Genomic DNA, 16,461 nt, shown 5'->3' on the forward strand with positions numbered 1-16,461 from the left:
AATTGCTGCAATTTTAGCGTATCCAGAAACTCTGTTTTGAAGCTGCTGTTTCAGCACTTTTTACTGTAATTTCTGCATATGAGTTAATAGAAGACTGTGCTGTTTTGACTTCAAGTAGCTGATATTTCCTTGGGTTTTGTGGATGGAGGGCCCCCATTCATAACAGCCTTTGTACAGTAACTTTATCTTCATGTTCTTTCCATTTCCTTCTTTCGAATTCAACAATTTTCCTTTTATTTAAAACATGTACAGTTTTGATTTACTTTCGCTGTCATTTCATTTCCATCATTTACTTTGACTGATCAGGATTGTTTTCTGCATGTATTAGCCCGGGATTGTGTGTCTTTGTTGTATTTGCTTTATCTCTGATGGTATTTTCAGTTGTCATATTCATAGTTGCTGCCTTTACTCTGTTTTTCTAGCTTAATTTCTAGTTTAGTTTCTCAAGCTGTATGCTAACATATTAATGGTCTCCTTATCATAAGTTGTTCATCTTTAAGAGATCAGAATACTAATAAATTACAGCTTGCTTTGAGTAGTTTTGGCTTATATCACTAACTCTTTCTTCACTTGTTACACATAACAATGTATGTTGGAAGCAGAATGCTGGAGAAAGGCACAGTGGTGTTATAATTTGTCATTTAAAGCTTTATCACTTTTTAGACTTATCTCTAACTACTTCTTAATCGTGTTTTACATAGTACTATATGTTGGAAGCAGAGTGTTAGGAAGAGATGAACATTATCATTGGTCTTTAAAGTGTTTTTTCTTACCTTTTTATTTGCAGCAGCATGAGTAGTGACTAGTGCCATTAGAAAGTGGTTCTTTGCTTTCAGTTCATTTCAAGTTATTTCTTTCAATCTCTTTTCTTTTTGCAAAGCTTAGAAGGTAGTTAGAAACCACCAGCAACACACACTCACTCATTTATAAATCACCTTATACACACTATCACTCATCTGTTTATAAAACCTCCATTCCATCTTAGGAAGATAGATTGACCACAAACAACACCCCCAAACGACAAAAAGATCTAAGAGGTTGCTTAAGTACATATAGTACACCTTCACTTCATCAGCTTACGAGCCCCTGGTTGACAATTTATGATAGCAATTTAGACAACAACTAAATTGACTAAACACCAACTAGATTGGATAAACGAAGCAAGGGAGGAATGGAAGAATGATGAAGAAGTGTGGGCACTTATTCAAAAGTTACAACAAGATTCCAGTACATCTAATACATTTAGCTGGCAAAATGATTCGTTATGGTACAAAGATCTCTTATACCTCTGTAAGAATTCCCAACTCAAAGAAAATATTCTTATGGAATTGCACACTTCTCCCTTAGGAGGGCACTCAAGATTTTTAAAAACTTACCACAGGGTTAAGAAGGAAATTTTTTGGGATGGCCTTAAATCGAATATTCAAAAGTTTGTGGCAGAATGTTTGGTTTGCCAACAAAATAAAGTTGAAACAATTAAGACCTCGGGTCTATTACAACCTTTATCCATTCCAAGCCAACATTGGGAGGAGGTTTCAATGGATTTTATCACAGGTTTACCCAAGTCTGAGGGAAAGAGAGCCATCATGGTGGTAGTTGACAAACTTACAAAATATGCACACTTTTGTGCATTATCACATCCATTTAAAGCCAATACAGTTTCCACTGCATTTATGGAAACAATTCAAAAGTTACATGGAAACCCAAAGATTATTGTAAGTGACAGAGATCCTATTTTCACTGGAAATTTTTGGACAGAATTATTTTCTTGTCTCGGTACTCAGTTAGCTCATAGCTCATCTTATCATCCTCAATTTGATGAGAAAACTGAGATAGTAAACAAATGTTTGGAAGGATATCTTCGTTGCTTTGTATTTTATAAACAGACACAATGGGTCAAATGGTTGCCTCTGGCTAAATGGTGGTATAACACTTCCTTCCATACAACAACAAAAATTACCCCATTTATGGTACTTTATGGATATCAGCCACCATCCATCACATCATATTTAAGAGAAAATTCTAAGGTTCAAGTAGTGGAACATCACATCGAGAATCAACAAGAAGTCCTCCAACTCTTAAAGGATAACCTCGTGTTGGCGTAGAATAGAATGAAACAACAGGTAGATCAACATCACAGCGAAAGAAGTTTTGATGTAGGTGATTGGGTATTCCTACGGCTACAACCATATAAACAAATGTCCCTGAAGCAAGCTAAGAAGGATAATAAATTATCACCAAAGTATTACGGTCCGTACAAGGTGTGCAAAAGATTGGTACTATAGCATACAAATTGGAGCTTCCTGTAGCTTCTCGAGTGCACCCAGCTTTCCATGTTTCATGTTTAAAGAAGGTTATAGGCGACAAGCTCCCAGTTCAAACAATATTGCCAGAAATTGACAAGGAAGGAAAAATTATATTGGAACCGAAAGTAGTCACAGAAACAAGAACTCGACAGCTACGAAATCGATCAATTTTGGAGTATCTCATCAAGTGGAAGAACTTATCCGCTGAAGATTCCACATGGGAGGATGAGAATTTTATACAGAAGCATCCAAAACTACTCAAGTATTGAGGACAACACTTTTTTGAAGGAGAGGGGCAAGTTAGGTCCCTATAATACTAGTGATTACCCCATTACTATTGTAGTTATATCCCTTATTAATATTTTTGTGCCTCTATTGTCCCCATATTGTTATTACTGTGCCCCACAGAATCCCTCTATTGTTATTTTTGTGCCTTTATATTATTATTGTTAGGTCGGCTGGGTTATATTGTAACTCCTTAGACTTCTATATATAGAAAGGAGGTTTTGTCATTTGAATCATCAAAGAATCATTCATTTGTGTAATGTAAAGGAGGTTGCCCCCTCGAAGAGGCTGAATTTTAAGGCGTTGATCTATCTTTTCTATATTTTTGTGAGCTAGTTTCATAACATGGCAATAAGGATATTCCGATTCAATTTGTCCTTGAATTAAATTGTAAATTAAAATCAAATTTAGTCTCAACAACTACTTGGAAATAATTAATTAATTAATTTTAAATTAATTAGTTGGATAAATTCAAGTTAGAAGTCTTTCTGAAGTCATGCAAGAGTTATCCCTTAAATTAAGGAGATAAGATTGAGTTATATTTGAGTTGTAATTAGTTAACTCAGTTTACTAAGTTAAGTCCAGTTAAATTAGTTCCAAACTGTTTGAGGAACTAATAGTCAGTTAATGCATTAATGCACTCAACTAGTGCTACTCCAGTTAACTGAAGATTCCCTCATCAGAAACTCATGCATGTCTATTCTAAGAAAGACCCGGTCGAGATAAATGTTCAAGGACAGTGTACTATCAGTTGCATGTGTTTTCTCATGGATAAAACTCATGCATGTAGTCAAGTATTCATCCTTGAGGATTGTGTAGTTTTGAAGGATTAGTTTTCCACTTGGTAATAGGACAATCATCCACAAGGAACAACGCAAGGAAATAGGAGCTTGGAGGGCAGAGAGGAAGGCTGGAGAGAAGCCAAGATTGCTTGTGAGCATCTGTGAGGATTGTACTGAGAGTTGGCTAGCTGTGAGAGCTAAGGCTTTGTATAATTCCTATGTATTTCCACCATGTATGATAATACAATAGTGTGGGGTTTTTAGTTGAGGCTTTCCCCAAAGTATTTTCATGTGTATTGCACCATTGATTCTTCTTCTTCTGGTTAGATTGTTTAGCTCGATCTTTAAGCTTCTGCAAATTGATAGTAGAAGTAGGTTATAGTATTCTGCTTTGATTTATATTGCATTATCGGGTTAACCTACACAAATTTTCTACATGGTATCAGAGCTGGATTTGTAGAAATTTTCTACATGGTATCGGAGATGTGAACAAGTATACTGAGAAGAAAATTCGAAGTTTGAAGTTCAAGGTTGCAGGTGCAAATTGAATTCATATCATACTTCAAGGTTGGCCAATGGCGTTCTATGGCTTGAGACTCGAGTATGCCTTGGAAGGTAGCTCGAATTACATAGCATGGAAAGATAGAATGGAGGCTGTATTAGAAGACAATGGCTTGAAGGAATTCATTGATCAAGAAATCTCAAAGCCAACTTCAACTAATGCGCAAGAGTTAGCTTAGTGGAAGAAGTGTGTGGCGAAGGCGAGACAGATCATCCTTGAGGGAGTTCGAGACCATATTGTCTCAAGTCTCCATGGGAAGGATACTCCATTTTCAATGTGGAAGACATTGAAGGACCTCTATCAGAATAGTAGCGACCAGTGGAAATTGGCGCTCAAGGATAAGCTTCGAAGAATCAAGATGGAGAAGAGCGATACTATTTCCACATATATGAACAAGCTCACCACCTTTAGAGATGAGCTTGGCAGTGTGGGAATAACTACTGCTGATGATGATATGGTGAGCCTCGCTCTCCTTGGAATTCCAAAGAGTTGGAATAGCTACCAGGACTCTGTGAATGGAAGGGAGAAACTTCCGGATTGGGAACGTCTATGGTCAGATCTTATGCAGGAGGAGATCAGGAGGAGCACACAAGATGGTTCTTCATCCAAGAATGAAGATGAAAAAAATTCGGCCTTAGCAAGTAAGGCAAGGAAAGGGAAGGGGAAGGATTCCCATTTCAAATCGAATTCTTCTCATGGAGGGAAGAAGGGTGACATGACTAAAGTAAGATGCTTTAAATGTCACAAGATGGGACATTATGCAACTAATTTCCCATCGAAGAAGTCCAAGAAGGGATCCTCGGAAGGATCGGAAGGTGAGGCATTAGCCTCTCAGTTCGAAATGGACTTTACCCTCATCGCATCCATGGTGTCATCGATGATGGGTTGTGTATGGTATCTTGACAGTGGAGCCTCATTCCACATGATCGGTGATAAAAATTTATTCAGTGCCTTGGAGGAGAAAGACCTCAAGATGCACACAGAGATGGGTGATGACGGAAGGTATAGTGTTTCAAGAGTGGGCACGGTTGCTTTTCAGAGGGAGAATGGAGCTCCTCTCACCTTGACAGATGTGATGTATGTGCCTGGACTAAAGAAGAACTTGGTATCGTTCGCGATGTTGGAGGACAAAGGCTACGATGTTGTATTCAGTAAAGGAAAGGTGTTCCTAAGACAGATAGCCACGGGTCATACCAAGAGGATAGGGATTCAGGTGAAGAATCTCTATAAACTAGAGGTAGATGATTGTGCAACATTGAGTACGAAAGAAAAATTGGTGCAAAGCCAAGACATTGGCGAGTTGTGGCATAGGCGGTTGGGCCATTTGCATCATGGGGCTTTGAATATAATGCAACAGATATCTACAGGACTTCCCAAAGGTAAACTTGAGCAAGTTGACACATGCAAAGGTTGTACCTTGGGAAAGTACACCAAGTCTTCCTTTCATGATCGAGACAGTCGAGCAGAGGCTATCTTAGAGTAAGTTCATAATGATTTGTGTGGACCATTCTCGACGGCATCCACAACGAAACAAAGTTATTATGTGATTTTCATTGATGACTATTCTTGTAAATGCTGGATTTATTTCATGTAGAAGAAGGACCAAACCTTCACAAAGTTTTATGAGTTCAAAGCTTTGGTCGAGAAAGAGTCAGGGAAGAAGATCAAGGCCTTGAGAAGCGACAATGGTGGAGAATATGTCTCTCAACAGTTTAAGGACTTCTGTGCAGTAGAAGGATTTAAATGAGAGTTGACGGCACCTCATAACCCACAATAGAATGGGGTGGCCGAGAGGAAGAACAGAACTATTGTAGGGGCAACACGGGCAATGCTGTATGACCAAGGCCTACCACTTCACTTGTGGGCTGAGGCATGCAACACAACGGTTTATTTGCAGAATAGAAGCCCGCATCGCATACTTGGGATGAAGACACTAGAGGAAGCTTTCTCCGGTAAGAGACTAGATGTGGGTCACTTCAGGGTCTTTGGCTCATCAGTATATTGCCATGTGACAAAGGATGCACGGAAGAAGCTTGTGCCGACAACAGAGTTGGGGATATTTGTGGGGTACACTGATACACCTCACAACTATCGGATGTACTTGCCTACTATTCGAAGGACAGTGGTTCGCAAAGATCTCAAGTTTGATGAGCAGAAGGCCATGCGAGTTTCCCTTGAGAGGGAGCTCCAACTACAGGTTGTGGAGAAATTGTTAGTTCCTAAGGAGGAGGAGCCTCAGATTGATGCGGAGCAGCCGCATGCAGAGGTTCCAAGAGTGGAGACATTCACTCAAGCAGAGTCTTCTAGAGATGGACGAAAGCACACAAGAGAAGTTGATAGATTGTTGGAGGATGTGAGAGAGAATGTGGGAGCACCATCTTCTCAGCGCAGGCAGAGAAGGTCACCTAAGAGGTACACTGGATACCCTGCCCTTGCTGGGGAATGTGTTGAGACATAGCCATCTTCCATTTGAGGAAATAGTGCAGCAGCCGATTTGGGTTGATGCTATGGTGGAGGAGTATGACTCCATAGTTTGTAACAATGTTTGGGACATGGTTCCGAGACCAGAGAACAAGTCATTTGTGAGGTCTTGTTGGCTTTACAAGGTAAAGCAAGCTACTGATGGTAGTGTGGAGAAGCATAAGGCAAGATTTGTTTCCCGTGGCTTTTCACAGGTCGAGAGGATCATGTTGTTGCAGTATATTTCGATAGAGGAGCAAGATGCTGACATTTTGAAAAAGGCATTGTCAAAGTGTAAATTCGAGTTCCATAGAGACAGAATCGGGGTGGCTGATAATCCCTTTCTTGTTGAGAGGGAGTGTTGAAATTTTATGGTAACAAGAATATTCCAATTTAATTTGTCCTTGAATTAAATTGTGAATTAAAATCGAATTTAGTCTTAACAACTACTTGGAAATAATTAATTAATTAATTAATTTTAAATAATTAGTTGGAGAAATTCAAGTTAGAAGTCTTTCTGAAGTCATGCAAGAGTTATCCCTTAAATTAAGGAGATAAGATTGAGTTATATTTGAGTTGTAATTAGTTAACTCAGTTTACTGAGTTAAGTATGGTTAAATTAGTTCCAAATTGTTTGAGGAACTAATAGTGAGTTAACAGTCAGTTGATGCATTAATGTACTCAACTAGTGCTACTCTAGTTAATTGAAGATTCCCTCATCAAAAACTCATGCATGTCTATTATGAGAAAGACCCAGTTGAGATAACTGTTCAAGGACAGTGTACTCTCAGTTGGATGTGTTTTCTCGTGGATAAAACTCATGCATGCAGTCAAGGATTCATCCTTGAGGATTGCGTAGTTTTGAAGGATTAGTTTTCTACTTGGTAATAGGAAAATCATCCACAAGGAACAATGCAAGGAAATAGGAGCTTGGAGGGAAGAGAGGAAGGTTGGAGAGAAGCCAAGATTGCCTGTGAGCATCTGTGAGGATTGTAATGAGAGTTGGCTCGCTGTGAGAGTTAAGGCTTTGTATAATTCCTATGTATTTCCACCATGTATGATAATACAATAGTGTGGGGTTTTTAGCTGAGGCTTTCCCCAAAGTATTTTCATGTGTATTGTGCCATTGATTCTTCTTCTTCTGGTTATATTTTTCAGCTTGATCTTTAAGCTTCCGCAAATTGATAGTAGAAGTAGGTTATAGCATTTTTCTTTGATTTATATTGCATTATCGGGTTAACCTACAAAGATTTTCTACATGGTATCAGAGCTGGATTTGTAGAAATTTTCTACACAATGCCAGTCATGGAGAGTGGTGGCCTAGGTGCAGGCGTTATTGACAAACGTTCAAACCCTGATACAACTTCCTCTAATTTTGGTGGAATCCCTTCATCTTCCTCAACTGGAGTATCAGTCATCTATTTCTAGACTGATTGTGTAATTAATCTTTCCCTTTTTTTCCACTATAATCAATCCTTTTGTTTTTATAGCGAAACCTTTCGATATTGGCCACAATTGCATAGCAGAGGCACTTAAATCTATCGGCCCTATTTTTTCAAAAGAAACGCGTTAACATGCAAAATACCCTACAAGTGGGATTATTCCATAATAAATGGACCCAAAGGTAATATAAACCATAACTTAATAAACCATGAAATCCGCCTTTTAAGACTTGTTATGGCCACAACCTATCGGAGCGTTTAATCATGCCTTAGCCTTTAAAACCCGGAACCATTTAGTTTAATTGCTTTTCCTTTATAAATTGGGGTCACAACACTTTATCGGTAATACATAGAATTACATATGAAAACAACATGTTAACATAAAAGACCAGACTTTAAAGATTATATACCTGCATTTATAAAGGTTGTCGGCTCTTTCTACACCGTTGATCTTATCCAAGATCCAACGGTCACAACATTTTCCGATCTCCGAACCTGCTCCACCTCGTGTCAACCGTTGATCTTGTAGCACCATATCTGACGGCTTAAACACATATCGGGCAGCTAACCTGCGCACTTGAAACCCGCCCGATAAGTTGTTTCTCCTGCTCTCCTCTCTGCTATGTGGCACGAAACGTATGGAATCGGAGCTGAAGGGTCAAATACCACTTACCGCCTCTCTTGCGCCCGATAACCACTTGGGGTTTCTTCAAACCACCTCGTTAACTGTTGGTTGATTCCGCGTTGAACACCATTGATTTGTCTCGGCTCTGTCTATGGTTTTCCCTCTACAAACCTCAACCTTCCGCTTGATATACAAGAGTTTATGATAAACTCAATTTTAAAGGAAAACACAGAATTTTAACCCAATCAACGCAGTTTAACCAATTCCACAAAACACCAATTAAACTTGGAAATTCACAATAAAACAGAGATTCGAAGGAGATTATTCTTTGGGATTTGACAGAGAATTAATCATTCACATGCATAGAGACAATTTTTTTCCAATTCACTGGATTTGCTCTTGCAAAGCCAAATTTCCTTAACAGTAAAAATCCCTTTACAATAACGTGAAACTTACATAAGTACTGGTTCATCCTAACAACCAGATCCTAATACAAAGGCTAAAATTTATTAATCCTATCTCTTCTGCGAGGCATTATCCTTGAGAATCTCCACTACAATGAACTAACTAATACTTATTACATCATGATCAAATCCTATATTCTAGCTCTATGCCTAACTAGAAAACCATGGAAATTGATGGCTAAAGGATCCCACTCCTTGTAGATTTTTTTGTATTTTTGGAATAAGTTTGAAGCCTTTTCCCTCCAAGTCTCATGCTCCTACATCATACTCCTAAGGACAAAATTCTTCATGGGCTCCTATCCATGAGCTCTTCTACAGAACTGCCCAACTTCTGTAGCATGTTTTCTGTTACCCAGGTAGCTTCAACAATTTGTTGATCCTTCCATTTGACCAAATACTGAAAGTACTCTTATCCTCTAGTTTTCTTGAACACTTGTCCAAAATCCTTTTTGGCTGTAATTCCTTTGTTGTAGGTAATTGTTTTACCCAGTCAATTTCCTGTGTCTCTTGGTCTTCTTTTGTATCTTTTGCAATTTCACTTTCATACTTGTATAGATCAACAACATTGAAAATTGGAGATATTCCAACATCAGGGGGTAATTCAATTTCATATGCATTTGCAGAAAATTTCCTTAATACTCTGCATGGTCCAATTTTCTTGAACTTCAATTTGTTATACTCCCTCTTTGGAAATCTTTCCTTCCTTAAGTGTGCTAAAACCAAATCTCCAACTTCAAATTTCACCTCTCTTCTTCTCATGTCTGCTTTGTTTTTGTACTTGATGTTGCTATCCTGTAGCTGTTGTTTCACATGTTCATGTATTGCTTGCATTTCTGAAGCAAAATCTTCTCCCTTTGCACTTCTCATCTCATCCTTTCCCAAGTTTCTTAACTCAGACACTCCTCTTGGATGCATTCCATAAACTATATGGAATGGACTCTGTCCTGTACTCTTGTTAGGTGAGTCATTATATGCATATTCATCCTGTGCTAATACTTGATCCCACTGCTTTGGATTTTCTGCAGTAAGACTCCTTAAAAGATGACCCAAACTTCTGTTCACAATTTTAGTCTGCCCATTAGTTTGTGGATGATACGCAGAACTGAAACTCAGTTTAGTTCCCAACTTTTCCATAATGTCCTCCAGAAATGTCCAACAAATTTGGAATCCCTGTCTGAGACAATACTCTTAGGCAACCCATGCAATCTTACAATCTCCTTGAAAAACAAATTAGAAATGTGGGTAGCATCATTGGTTTTATAACATGGAATAAAATGTGCCATTTTTGAAAATCTGTCCACTACAACAAAAATTGAATCATTTCCTCTTTGAGTCTTTGGTAAGCCCAAAACAAAATCCATACTTACCATATCCCAAGGCCTATCTAGAATTGGTAATGGAACATACAAACCTATGTTTTGGCTTCTTCCCTTTGCATATTGACAAACTTTACAAGTTTTCACATACTTTTCCACTTCAGATATCATTTTCGGCCAAAAATAAAATCTATTTAACTTTTCATAAGTCTTATCTATACCAAAATGTCCTACAAGTCCACCACTATGTTTCTCTTTGATTAAGTTCTCTCTCATAGAACAATTTGGTATGCACAACTGATTTCTCTTATAAAACAATCCTTCTTGTAAGAAATAATCCAACCATTTATTCCTATCCATCAAAACAGGATTCTTACAAGCTTCAAATGCCTCTTTAAAATATAAATCTGTCTCATACAATTCTTTAAGAAAATCAAAACCCAACACTTGAATTTGACTCTCTAGAAGTAATGTATTTCTCCTACTTAAAGCATCTACAACTTTGTTTGATTGGCCATTTATATGCTTCAAGACAAAATGAAAGCCCTGAAGATACTCTACCCATTTGGCATGTTTCTGGTTAATCTTTGGCTGCTGCATAATATACTACAATGCATGGTTATCTGAATAAAGTATGAACTCTTTGACATTAGATAATGTCTCCACTTCTTCAATGACTACACAACTACATAAAACTCTTTATCATAAGAAGAATACTTCTTCTTTGAATCATTCAACTTTTCACTAAAATAAGCTATAGGTCTGTCTTCCTGACTTAAAACACCTCTAATAGCTTCTCCACTAGCATCACATTTCACTTGGAAAGGTTAACTAAAATCAGGTAGAACCAAAATAGGTTTTTTAGTGATCTTCTTCTTCAATAGCTGAAAATTCTTTTCTGCTTCAGCAGTCCATCTAAATGGTTGTTTATCCTTCTTTATAGTCTCAACAATAGGAGCATTGATTTTACTAAAATTCCTTATGAATTTCCTATAAAAACTAGCAAGACCATGAAAACTTCTTACCTCAAAGATACTTTTAGGTGAAGGTCACTCCATAATTGCCTTGATCTTTTCTGGTTCCATCTTCAATCCTTCAGCAGAAACAAAAAAACCCAAATACACTAATTCCTTTTTCATGAATGAACATTTCTTCAAATTCAACAATAATTTCTCTTGTTGTAACCTAAGACATAATTAAGATGTCTCATGTGCTCCTCCTTAGACCTGCTGTAAATAAATATATCATCCAGATATACTATTACAAATTTACCAATAAACTCTTTAAGAACTTCATTCATGAGTCTCATAAACGTACTTGGTGCATTTGACAACCCAAAAGGCATTACTCTCCATTCATATAATCCTTCATTTGTCTTAAAAGCAGTTTTCCACTCATCCCTTCTCTTATCCTTATCTGATGATACCCACTCTTAAGATCTAGTTTTGTAAAATACTTTGCTCCACTCAAAAAATCCATCAAATCTTCTATTCTAGGTAAAGGAAATCTGTCCCTGATTGTGATTTTATTGATGGCTCTTGAATCAGTACACATTCTCCAGCGTCCATCTTTATTTGGACTCAACACTGTTGGTACTACACAAGGACTCAAACTTTCTCTGATCAGTCTTTTGTCAAGCCGTTCCCGAACCTGCTTTCTAACCTCTTCATTTTTTGTGAGAGTCATTCTATAAGCTACTTTGTTTGGTAGATTTGATCCAGGAATCAAATCTATATGATGGCTAATTCTTCTAATGGGTGGTAACTCATTAGGCAAATCATCAACAATGATATCACAATAGTTGTCCAACATTTCTTTAATTTTAGTGGGTAAATCAGAAACTTTAGTAGAAGTCATTATTACCTTGGGCTTGCAAATTACAACAAAATTTATCTCATTCTCTTGGTAAAAAATGCCAATATTCCAATGGATGTAGTTCCTCTTACAACAGTCTCTATAACTACATTTTCTGCCTCAGGCATAGCAACAACTACAGAAACAACAACAGGAGTTAAACAACTTGCTGAAGCTGTTCAGAATCTGTCTATTCAGAAAGAGGAAATTAAGAAACTGCAGGAGGAATTGAAGAAATTACAGGATGAACTGCAAAAATTACAACACATGAAAGCAATTGTAGACAGCTCACATGCAGTTGAGTCAAAAAGTCAAATTGAGGTATTGCATAAAGAAATCAAAGAATCTTACCTTGGAAATAAATTGGGTTTGGTAAAGGAGATTTTATGGGAAGAGATTACTGAATCAATCAAAGATATCTGGCCTTATATCAGGATAATATTTGATCAAAAGGACTTGTTGGAGAAAGCTCAGGAAGCTATTGAAACCATCTCCAAGGAACTTGAGGACATGCCAGAAGTTGCCACTGAAATAATCAAGTTTCTGAATTCTAAAGACAGCTATGAGCTTGAAGAATTAGGTATTAATGACAGGACAACAACCATACTAGAAGTGAAGAAGATTATTACAAAGAAAAATCTCATTCTTCAGTTGGAGGAAAAATGCAGCAGTGTTAATGTCATAGTTCAACGTCTTTTCAGCAGGTTGGAACCCTTGACTAGCAAGGGTTTGTCCTCTATGCTGGTGATAAATGATAAATTAATGCCCATTGAAGACTATGTTCGAAAACTTACAGAGATCAATACCAATGCGGCGACAATTTCAAACATAAGAAGTGAAGTAACACCAAGGGTTGTGATGAATGCACTCAGAGATACCTTTTTCATCCTAAATGAAATCAAACATATATTTTTAGTGAAACCCACTTTTACTAAATATATAGAAATGGATGACGTTTATCAAAGGGTAACTAAGTTATCTATCCCATATAAGAAACACTTGGAACAATTAACTGATTTACTTGACCGAAAGGAGGATCAAATAACATTCAACATTTCTAGGAGCAGTCATCAACAGTTCAACAACAAAATAGTGACAAATCAACTAACAGTTCATATTCTTGATTTTGTATTAATCTATTTTTGTAAATTTGTTTAAGATATTTTCTTAGCTCTAAGATTGTATAAATAACTCTCTTTAACAAGTTATTAAGGGTTGCACCCTTGAAGGAACATTTGTAAGCACTAAATGTACTCATCTTTTTCTAAATCATTAATAGCAAAGCAAAGGATTTTGAATTTTGATTCATTACAGTTTCGTATTCCTTGTAAGTTTTCCAGTTTTCATTCACTGTGTTTTCTTCATATTCTTAAGTTTTACAAAGATAACTAGATAGGAGTAGTTGAGTCTCAATTTACTCTTATACTCTTTTTGAAGTGATCATCTTTAAAGAGAACGAATTATTAAAATTGTTTGTTTAAATAATTTCCTCTAAATCATAAAATCATCAGTATCTTTGTAATATTGGCCATATTTGTAAAACTTTTTGAACATTGTTTGAAGGTTTTCTTACTTATGGTTATTCAATTTTCTATTTGAAAACTGTAATAGTCATATCATCTTTCTGTTTCTACTCATCACCAGATAAACTAAATCACTGTGTGGATTTTAATAGCCCTTTGTTCAATATTAGTATTATTCAAGAAGGTTAGACATCACTGTTTTAAATCTGTTTCATACATTGGTCCTCCAAAAATTAAAAAAAAATCCCCCAAAACAAATATCTTAGATGCCCTGTCATGATAGCTGACCATTATCATTTTAGAGCTACAACATCAATCTGGCGCCGTTTCCGGGGACTCGAATTTGATTAGTTTTCCTGGGTCAATGATATAAATCCTATTCCTTTAAAGACGACTAAAGGTCTAGACGGGTCAAAATCCTTAACCTAGCGACTCCACTGTATCAAACTGACACCTTTTAAGCACACTAGATCCCATTCTGAATCTGACACAGTTAGTCCTCTGTCAGATCCAAAAAATCTTGTTAGAAATGCCAGTTCCAAAAGAAGGCATCAACCATCTTCTTCTACTTCAGCCTTGCAGTCTGAAGATATATTACAATTTGATCCCTATAGTAACATTCCATCCAATCCAGATTGGACTCATTTATCACCTAAGGTTGCTGAACTTTTAGATAGGGGAGTTGATTTCAAATCAAATTTCCTTATTCATTCACTTGAATCTCATCCAGAACCCCCACTTCCACCAGGATCACCTAAATCTGAGTCTAACCTGGGTGTTCATTTACCTGAATACAAACCTATAGACTTCATATCCCCCACTACTTATTCATTCCCTTCCACTTTTGAACACCCTGAATCTTCTCCTTCTAAACAACCTGAAGGGACCTTTGCTATATATTCAAATCCACTCTTTGAAACAAAAGAGGATATTCATTCTCAGGTCCACAAGTTAGTTATTAAGACTCCTTTAAGATCTTTCAGGACGTCTCCTCCTTCTTCACCTCCACATAGTCATTCACCCTCTCTATCATCATCATCATCTTCTCCTTCTTCTTCTATAAAAACACCTCATACATCATCTTCTACTATGGAATTCCAACCCATTGTACAGGCAAGATATGCAGCTTTAGTTTTACCTCCAAACCTTGATGCTTTCCCTTCTAGATATTTAAAGCATCTTCCTAGGTATAATTGAGAAATTGGTCCCTCAGCTGAAGACCATCTTCAAGCATTTCTAGAAATTGCAAATAACATGAACATAGAACAAGAAAATGTTTACATGAGGTTGTTTGTTCAGCCTCTTGAGGGAATTGTGAGAACTTGGTTTAGGCATTTACCTGCAAATTCCATTAGAAATTGGGAAGAGCTAAAAAGTATATTCTAAAATCAATGGGGAGTGAAGAAAAATGCTCTTTACCTTTTGACTGAGTTTGAAGAACTTAAAAGAAACTTTGGTGACCTTGTGTCTGATTTTATCAAAAGGTTGAACAAACTTTTTCATAAGATGCCCCTTGATTGTAAACCCCCTGTAATAGCAGCCAACTCTAGGTTCTCAAAATCCTTTGAAGATGATTTTGCTGTAACGTTGAGAGAAATAACTTCAAGAACTCTTGAAGACATGCAAATTAATGCTATAGTGATGGAAGAAAATAGAGCTGCCTCAGCCACTTTAAAAGCTAAAGAGGAAAAGGCCCAAAGAAAACATAAATCTAGTCAAGAGGCCTCTACTTCCTCTAAGACTAAAAATGGAGATTCTAAAGTAGAAGAGGTAACTTTACTTCTTGAAAATTTATCTAATAGAATTTCCAAGATTGAGACTCAACCTAGAACAGTTCAACAAACAGTCACTCGACCTCAAAATCAAAATCAAGGTCAATACAAAAGAAATCCACCATTACAAATTCTTCAAAGGCCTAGTAATGATCAACAGGTTCCAACTCCTTTATCGATAGATGATTAATAGCCTAATGAAAATACTATGACTATCACTGAAGACATTAACAATATGGATATCTGTTCTGTTCAGACTACTATTATTCCTCTCTCTCAACGAACGCAGGTTCATGAAGAACAAGACTCCTCACAGGTTTCCAAATACCATGCCTTCTCTGAATTCTTAATTGCAGAGCTGAACAAAAGATATGATCTTAGACCTAGACCTGGCCCCAGAAGACCTCCCAAGGAACCTCCAAGAATTGAATCTCATACCAAAGCTGTTGAAACTTAGACAGCTATTATTCGACCATTAAATCAATCAACTGATACAACTCCAATTGAAAAAACTGTCTTAACTGCATTTAATGTTGAAAAGGAATTAAAAAGAGTTAAAATTCCTATACTACTTTCAGAACTTTCTAAAAACCTTGATATAAAAATAAAGTCCCCAAATGGATAAAAAACACCTCGATTGATGTTGAAAGTGATGTTATTAGTCTTCAAGATGAAAAACCAGCAATTGTCCTTGGTCCTAGCTCAAATATGACAGACGAAATAGTACCCCAATTCTATGTGACTCTAAAGACAAATGATTCCATGATATACAACTGTATGCTTGATTCTGGAGCATCACATAATCTCATGCCAAAAACTATCATGGATCATGTAAATCTTGACATAAGTAGATCCTATCATGATTTGTACACCTTTGATTCCAAAAGGGTTCCTTGTTTAGGACTAATTAAGGATTTAGTAACCACTCTTGCCCAAATCCCAATAAAAAGTGTAATGTTAGATATAGTTGTCGCAAATATCCCTCCCAAATTTGGAATGCTCATTCCAAAGCCTTGCTATGCCAACTTAGGGGGAACTCTTCAGATGGACATGTCTTATGCCACTATTCC

Source organism: Pinus tabuliformis, chromosome 6 (genome assembly GCF_031772625.1).
Source record: "Pinus tabuliformis cultivar Carrire ecotype Pingquan chromosome 6, CPIR1, whole genome shotgun sequence".
In the NCBI taxonomy this organism is placed as follows: Eukaryota; Viridiplantae; Streptophyta; class Pinopsida; order Pinales; family Pinaceae; genus Pinus; species Pinus tabuliformis.